General features: G+C 41.3%; 1 non-coding gene across 1 annotated transcript; it reads right to left on the reverse strand.

The window, feature by feature from the left end:
• Window positions 1-2,318: 2,318 nt before the first annotated feature.
• Window positions 2,319-2,502, reverse strand: LOC121560506. Its single transcript, XR_006659763.1, has one exon. It is a non-coding gene; the product is annotated as a U2 spliceosomal RNA (small nuclear RNA).
• Between the last annotated feature and the right edge of the window lie 6,031 nt (window positions 2,503-8,533).

The raw sequence follows: 8,533 nt of genomic DNA on the forward strand, positions 1-8,533 counted from the left end.
TAGCAATTTATTTCCCTTTATAGTTTATTAGGCTAAGCATGACCTTCATCCAAATAATTTCTCTAGGGTTGGAACCGGTTCAGGGAACAGAACTGAAAAATAACGTTAAAAAGAACCGGAAACTAAAGTGTTCTATACTTTTCAGGAACAGCAGTTATTTTAAAAGCATGGAATCCAGGTAATAACCTTATTTTACTTTCCGGGTATTTTTCTCCAGTCCCACAAAATCGCAACAAAGCTCACTCTAGAAACGTATTCCAGTTACTGCCTGCCAGCTGGAATGGAAATCTTTGCCAGTGGGTGTGCGTGTGGAAACTACCTGCTCCTCCCCTCTGAAGCATAGGTTACTGTATCCTACTGACAACGTTACAAGCATGATTCAGAAATTAGGGAGATATGTTTAATTTGAGAAGAATGGATGAACTTTTTCAATGCTAGTTAAGGATACTATAGTCACCACGTTTCACATTGGATTTATTAACGACATAAAGGTACGACCTGTTTTTAATTCTAGTGCTACACTGCACTGCACAAACAAGGTTGTTAGCTAGCTAGCTAACATCTGCTCTGGTCCAACGTTAAACCAACTCTGAAGTTCAAAGACATTCAAAGTTCCTCCATAGAAGCCGCTCCTCCGTAGGTATAATTCTGTGGGCCTAATTCAGATAATGCAGGTCATAACACGATGCCCAGCTCTTCAATGCAAGCTTTCTCTATCCTCTAACGAGCTCTCCACACCCGCATAATGTCGCACCTTACACCGTGATTGGCAGCACAGTGTGCTCTGAATGATTTTCTTATACAGATACTCTGTGGTGTGCTAGTGTATTTATTCTCCCACTTGGATGTCACTTCCACAAGCTTTAAATTGAGGGCCAGGTTGTCAGGATGGGTAATGTACTGTACACATGAATTACAAGTACTCCTAAAGATACACTTAATTTTAATTGGCTAAATCCTGTGTAACAACTAGTAATTACATTGTACTTGGCTAACATTACATGTACTATGCTTTGAAATAGTGTCTTATTCTTCATCTGGGATTTGGATTTGTAAAATGTATTATAAAATGTATTTAATATATGTCTGATCAGGCTCAGGTAGCATCAGGTTTGTATTTTCATGCTGATCAAAGCTCTAATCAAATCCAGACATTTATAAGTGTTATAATGCTTTTGAATGACACTTCCGGTTTTGGCGGAAAATACCGGGTTACCCGGGAGAAGAGTGATTTATTCTCGGGATGGAACATTTGTATAATATCGAGGAAATATTAAACCCTGATGCGCATACCAGTTGATTCACAAGACACCAACTAAGTAACTTACATATACGGTATCTTCATTAGGCCTAATGGCATTTCATGTCCATGATAGGAAGTTTGTTGTAGTGACTCAGTAAGGCTAATTGTAAAAGTAACCCTCTAAAGTGCCATGTTTGTACAGTTTATTATGTGGAGGAAACATTTAGGCAGCCAGGACCATACACCAGGACCGCTCCGTAGGCCGCACTGTAGGCCTAGCTCTTACTGCAGTCCAGTGCCATGGACATCTTTGAAGTTTGGCCTCTAGTAATTTAGGACGGCAACTTTATGAAGGCCTCTTCACCGTGGTCTTATCGTACAAGGCTCTACAGACATGTAAAATAAAAACAGGCTATTTTTATTGTTCATATTATTTGCGTTGATGATGTATGGAAGTCAAGTGGTTCAACATTCAAATGCGACGGTCAGTGGAACACTTGCGCCACCAAGTGGACAATTGCTCAGTTCCCTTGTGGCATCAACGCTACCAGAGATATTTGATATAAGATCAAATGTTATGTCAATATTATTATCTCTAAATTGATTCCCCCACCCGTATTTCATATATTATTATTCCGATTTAGCTGTTAATCTGGATTTAATTTATAAACGCTTTCTGTCATTTCCGATTGGAGGGCAGATGACCACGTGACTTACGAACCTACAAATGTGTTACTTTGTAACAGTCAAAAGTGGTTATTCCCAACGTTGATCAACTCCCAATCTATGCCAAGATTTTTTTAAAGCATTATCTTTAAAGCATTATCACTGTACCATTTACACCCTGTATCCTGTGCATGTGACGAATAAACATTGATTTGATTAGATGATTAACGCACCATTCACATCAGCTATCATAGTCAATATAACAGTGACTGACTTCACCATCACTTTCTAGCCATCATTGACATTGAGATGAAGATGGTCAAACGTGAAAATATAAAATACATCGTGATCCTAATGGAATATAACAAAGCAATTCTGTTGTCTTTGCCTGCTTTATCTTTACAATGACAGGGGGTGCACCGTTCCTGGAGGTACTGCAATACCAGGTCGATGCGTGGAGTGGACGGAGCAAGCCCCTATTCCATCTCCCTGTTCCAAAAATCAATTTAATATATGGTCCCCAGATAGGGGACGTATCAGATATTAAACTGATAAGAACAGATTTTTTTTTTTTTTTTTTTTGGAAAAATAATTTTTATTTTCATTTCACATTCAAATACAAGTACAAATTCAGTGCATAACGTTGTACATAACATGGATTTACAAAAACAGTACCTTAACCGTATAAAAATAGCAAAACTCCTAAAAAAAAGTGCTGTTCTGAGGAACCTGACCAGCTAAAAGGCCTACATTCAAGAGAAGCATGTAAACAATTGCCTCTAACAATCTCCCAAAGCTGATCTTTCAAAGGAATAAAAACTATTATAGAAATAAAATCATACACATATACCAAAGGGAACTCTGAATAAACCTCAGTGTATATCAAATATTTACAAAGGCTTAGCCTACATTTCAATTTACATGACAGAATACAGTTATACATAGGCCTATATATAGGCTATAAAAAACGTTTACAAAGAAGGGTATATCCCTTTCCATCTATGTTTAACAGATGTGATGCCCCACTTATCTATTTCGAATTGTATTTTTTTCCAAATTTCTTGTTTTATAAATTTAACCAATCCCGTCGGTGACCACTTGAGGGTGTCATTGACCGCACCACATCTGGCCTCCCAAAGTTTGGTCTTGATAAGGGACACCAGAGTCACTAATTCTAATAATTGCACCTTTTCCACATTTTTTAGTTCAAATTTGGCTACCCCTTCATAATCAATGTTTTTTAAAATATTAAAATCTATTTTAATTTTCTTCCAAACTATTTGGGCAAAAGAGCATTCCCATAAAACATGGGGAATTGTTTCAATTGCGAAACAGTTGTCCCTGGGACAAAATTTATTCAGGGTCAAATTATGATCATATAATGTTGAACGGACCGGAAGACGTCTGTGTAAAACAAGCCAATTAAAATCTTTCAGTCTGTTGTCTAAACCTTTTAATTGTGCCCGTAGCCAGGTGGAAGGTGATATAGGTAATCGGTCTCTAGGACGACAATTTTCTATCAATTTCACATATAGCAGTCTGTGGTTGATTACATTTTCTATTACTTTGCAGACAGGGTTTTTCCTTGCCCATTCAACTATTTTCTTAAAATGTAATGGGATAATTTCAGCTTTTGGCTTACTGTTATCCCACTCCACCATAAACCTTAACGGTATGGACAGCCAGAATTTGATTAATATATGACATTTATGTACAGAAGACGACAAAAGACAACAAACGTTTGAGTAGAACAACGCATCTAGTTTGAGAGGAATATGAGGGAAATCCCTTCCACCAGCCTCTATAGGCTGGTACATCCGATCTCTCCGGATGTACTCATATCCCCCCCAAAAGAAATTAAACAGTACACGTATGAACATTTTCCTTAGAGACACCGGCATGGGAAACACATATGCAAGGTGGAGTAATGAAGGCAGAATGTCCGCCTTCAGCACTAACACCTTGCCACTAAAAGATAGTCGCCTCACTTTCCACAGTCCCAATCTTTTATTAAGCGAAAGTAGTTTTTCTTTCCAATTAACCATGTCATCTTTAATTTGATTTCCGAAAGATATCCCGAGCACTACCATTGGTCCTGTGCACACAGTCAAACCACATAACTGATCAGATCTCCATTTCCACTGTCCCATATATTTTATTTCTGTTTTATTCTTGTTAATCCTAGACCCGGAGGCAACAGAGAACTCATCAATGACTTTGATAACCTCTTTCAAGCTCAGGTCGTCTTGTAAATATAAAATGGTGTCGTCCGCGTATTGTGAAATTTTTAGAATATCCCCTCCAGGTAATATAATGCCTTTGATGTTGTAATTTGTCCTAATTGCACATGCGAAAGGTTCAATATATAAAACATACAATAGCGCAGAGAGAGGGTCCCCCTGTCTGACACCTCGTAATTGCTTGATTACATTTCCAATATTCCCATTAATATTTACTCTGCTTCCCACATTACTATAAAGAATTTTTACCCATTTCATAAAATTATTTCCAAAACCACATTTTTTCAGAACTCTAAACAAAAACTCATGGTTTACCATGTCAAAGGCTTTTTCCTGGTCCAAATTTACAGTAATAGCTGGCAGGTGCCTTTCCTCTAAATATGCTTGAACGTCTCTGTGCAATTGCAAGTTCCAGGTTAACTTTCTCCCTACCACACCACATGTTTGGTCTAAACCAACAACATATGCCATGGCAGAAGACAGACGATTAGTTATGGCTTTACTTAATACTTTATAGTCTACACACAACATTGTTAAAGGTCTCCAATTTGCTAGTGTCTTGGGGTCTCCCTTTTTGTAAAGTAGCGAGATTACCCCCTCGCACATTGAACCTCCCATATGCTCCAAACCAAAAATAACTCTAAATACTTCCAAAAGATGACATCCAATTAAATCCCAAAAACTATGTAAAACTCTTTAGAGAGCCCATCCACTCCTGGTACTTTGTTATCTTTCATGCTCTTCAGTGCCATATATATTTCATCTAAATTCAATTCCCCTTCTAATTGGTCTCTAATATCTAAAGGTATCTGCACATCCACACATTTTAAAAAAAGTAGTCCCCTTCTCATAATTAATTGTTTGCTTTTGGAATAGCTGAGAAAAGTGCTGGGTAGCGACACCAAGCATGCCATCTCCATCCTCAACCGTCTCCCCGTCTTGATTCAATAAAGCCGAAATGGTCCTCCTCTTTCCCCGTGACTTAATTTGTTTGAAAAAATATGCAGAGCACTTCTCATCATTATCCCATTTATCTTGTTGACTTTTAAACATGAAATCTCGAGCTTTCTTTTCAAAAAAGGCCTGCTGCTTTTTCTGCAGGTTACACAATGTGTCTTTATCTAAACCACCACCATTCAAATTACCTTGGATGTGCAGATCTTCTAGTTCGTTCTGCAACTTATAAAAATCTTTGTATTTATTACGTGCTTTATCTTTGCAATAATTCTGAATAAAAATCTTGATTCGTAATTTTGTGCTCTCCCACCAGTCTATGACAGTAGAATAAAAGGATTTCATGGTTACACAGCCCTGGAAAAAATACCTAAATCTAGTCTCAAATGTTTTGTCATGTAAAATACCATTATTAATTTTCCAATATCCTTTTCCAAATTCAATTGTTTTTAATTCTACTGTCACAGACAGGCAACTGTGGTCAGAATAAAAAACCGGAGTGACGCGTGCAGAGGACACACCGAGTCCACGCGGAACAAACACATAATCTATGCGGCTCCTCGCGCCCCTGCTGTTTCCCCAGGTGAAACCGGGATCATTTGCATGCGCCACTCTATAAGTATCCACCAAATTATATTTCTCTATTAGGTTTTTTACAAGATGCCCTCCCAGATTACCTCGGTCATATGACACATTAAAATCTCCCCCATAATAACCTGTCTGTTTGTCATAAAAATAGCGTCTAGGTTGTTCAGCATTTCCCTCCTTTCCTTGGGTGTCGATGGTGCATATACATTAATTAACCGAAGACATTTGCCCCTCCAATCAATATCTACTATTAAAACCCTCCCGTGTACTGCCGAAAAACTTCCCACTATTTTTAAATCCCTATTTCCACATAGAACACCAACCCCTGTAGAATGCACCCCGCCGACACTCCACCTTGACTCTCCCTGAACCCATTCCCTCGTAAATCTCTCCACATCATTTTGATCTTTTAAATGTACTTCTTGTAAAAAAACACACAGAGAAGCAAATGGAGGACAAATGGGAAAAAACAGTCGCCCTTTTAACGGGGTTCCTAAGCCCTCTAGCGTTTATGCTAGCTATGCTAAAAAGGGACGACATGGGGAAAGGAGGGAAGCAGACAACTATCTAAATATGACATGAATTTCCAGACTCACTTTAAGTACAGTTCCTCGTTAGGAGGCCTGTCTGGGAAACGGTGGTCCCCAGGGGGAGGACTGTCCACAAAGATAGGGGTCGGGAAAACACTTTCCTCCTCAGTCAGTGTGGGTGCTGGAACACCGCTGGGTGCGAGACCGCTGCTGTCGGTAGAGCTCGCGCCTGACAGGGAAAGCAGAGTCTCCTCTGCGCTGCCCGGGTTTCCCGCGCTTTTCTCCTCAGACTCCCCGCTTGCAAAACAACTGAAACGATTCCCCCCCCAGGGCGGACTCCTCCGTCGCCTCCATGCGGATGAGTGGGGAAACAGGGCTCATCTGCTTCCTCTTGACAGAGCACTTCCTCCTCTCTCCCACCGTGGTCCAGCTCTCCGGAGCGGAGGGCGCGGTGGGCTCTCCCGTAGCCTCCTCCATTTGCTTGCTCCAGCTCCTGTCCCCCGCTCCGCTCTCCTCATGAGGTGATGATGGCGCCGCACTCCCGCTCTCCTCAGACTCTCGCAGTTCTCTCTCCATCACTAGCTCCTTCACGACCTCCTCAATAGCGCGTAGCTCTATAACTTTTCCCTCATCTGCTCTTTTCCCGCTCACCGCTCTGGCGTAGGAGGGGGCTGCCTTTGGGCAGTGACGGAACAGGTGCTCCTCTGAGCTGCACAGACTGCAGCGCTTAGGCACGGTGCAATCCCTCATTACATGGCCGAGGGTCCCACAGTTTCTGCACCTTGTCTGGGTGCAGGCATCAGCGAGGTGCCCGTACGTGCTGCACTTCCTGCAAAAACGAGGCTGCCCAGCATACATGAGGTAACCCCTGTCTGCACCGATAGAAAAAGACGCGGGAGGATGGAGGTAGCCATCATGGCCGCTCTCGTCTTCCTTTAGCAGCACGCGAAACTGCCTCTTCCCTGTCCAGATGCCTAGGGCGTCCTTAATGTCTCTCACTCCTGGCAAGATGGTCACATACCGGCTGAGGTAGCACACTAGCGTTTCTTCAGTGACCCAGGGGTTGAACATGTGCACGGTTAGCACCCTCAGATTGTGCCTGCACAGGGACTCAACTTGAAAGCTACTGAGGGCGGGTGCTGTCGAGTTCGCTCGGAAGAGCCCTCTCACCTCCTCCAGCCTGGTGATGGTGTAGAACGACACATCATAAAACTTCTCCGGTGTGTTTTGTTGCAGACAGTGCACATCGTCTGGTGTCAGCCGTAGAGGTCCAAAAAGAACGTCCTTTCCAAAATTAACTCTTTCCATCAACTTTTCTTTTCCAGTCCATTGAAAACGCAGCGTGTTCTTCAGTCCGGCGGCTGCCGACTGTGGCGTGGACGATGACGACATCGCTCCACCTTCAGGATCTCCTTGGTACTGCAGCTTGATCTTGATCTTAGCCAAAAGGCCGAGAAGCGATACCGCAATGCTTTCGGGAGGAAGGTGCCGTTCTCGGGCACGTCATATTCGATGACGTTTACACAAAACGTAGCTCTGTAAACTGTCCACCAAATATCAAAGATAATGATTTAAAGAAAATCGTGTCATAGATTGGGAGTTGATCAACGTTGGGAATAACCACTTTTGACTGTTACAAAGTAACAAATTGGTAGGATCGGAAGTCACGTGGTCATCTGCCCTCCAATCGGAAATGACAGAAAGCGTTTATAAATTAAATCCAGATTAACAGCTAAATCGGAATAATAATATATGAAATACGGGTGGGGGAATCAATTTAGAGATAATAATATTGACATAACATTTGATCTTATATCACATATCTCTGGTAGCGTTGATGCCACAAGGGAACTGAAGCAATTGTCCACTTGGTGGCGCAAGTGTTCCACCGACCGTCGGGTTTTCCAAGCAGTCCTGTGTGGTCCATCCAACTACATTTGAATGTTGAACCACTTGACTTCAATACATCATCAATGCAAATAATATGAACAATAAAAATAGCCTGTCTTTATTAATAATACCGTATATGTAAGTTACTTAGTTGGTGTCTTGTGAATCAACTGGTATGCCAATAGGGTTTAATATTTCCCCGGTGTTTTACAAATGTTTCATCCCGAGAATAAATCACTCTTCTCCCGGGTAACCCGGTATTTTCCGCCAAAACCAGAAGTGTCATTCAAAATCATTTTAACGCTTATAAATGTCTGGATTTGATTAGAGCTTTGATCAGCATGAAAATACAAACCTGATGCTACCTGAGCCTGATCAGACATATATTAAATGCATTTTATGAGCCCTACATTAACAACATT

The sequence above is a fragment of the Coregonus clupeaformis genome, unplaced genomic scaffold, assembly GCF_020615455.1.
Source record: "Coregonus clupeaformis isolate EN_2021a unplaced genomic scaffold, ASM2061545v1 scaf1701, whole genome shotgun sequence".
NCBI classification, from domain to species: domain Eukaryota; kingdom Metazoa; phylum Chordata; class Actinopteri; order Salmoniformes; family Salmonidae; genus Coregonus; species Coregonus clupeaformis.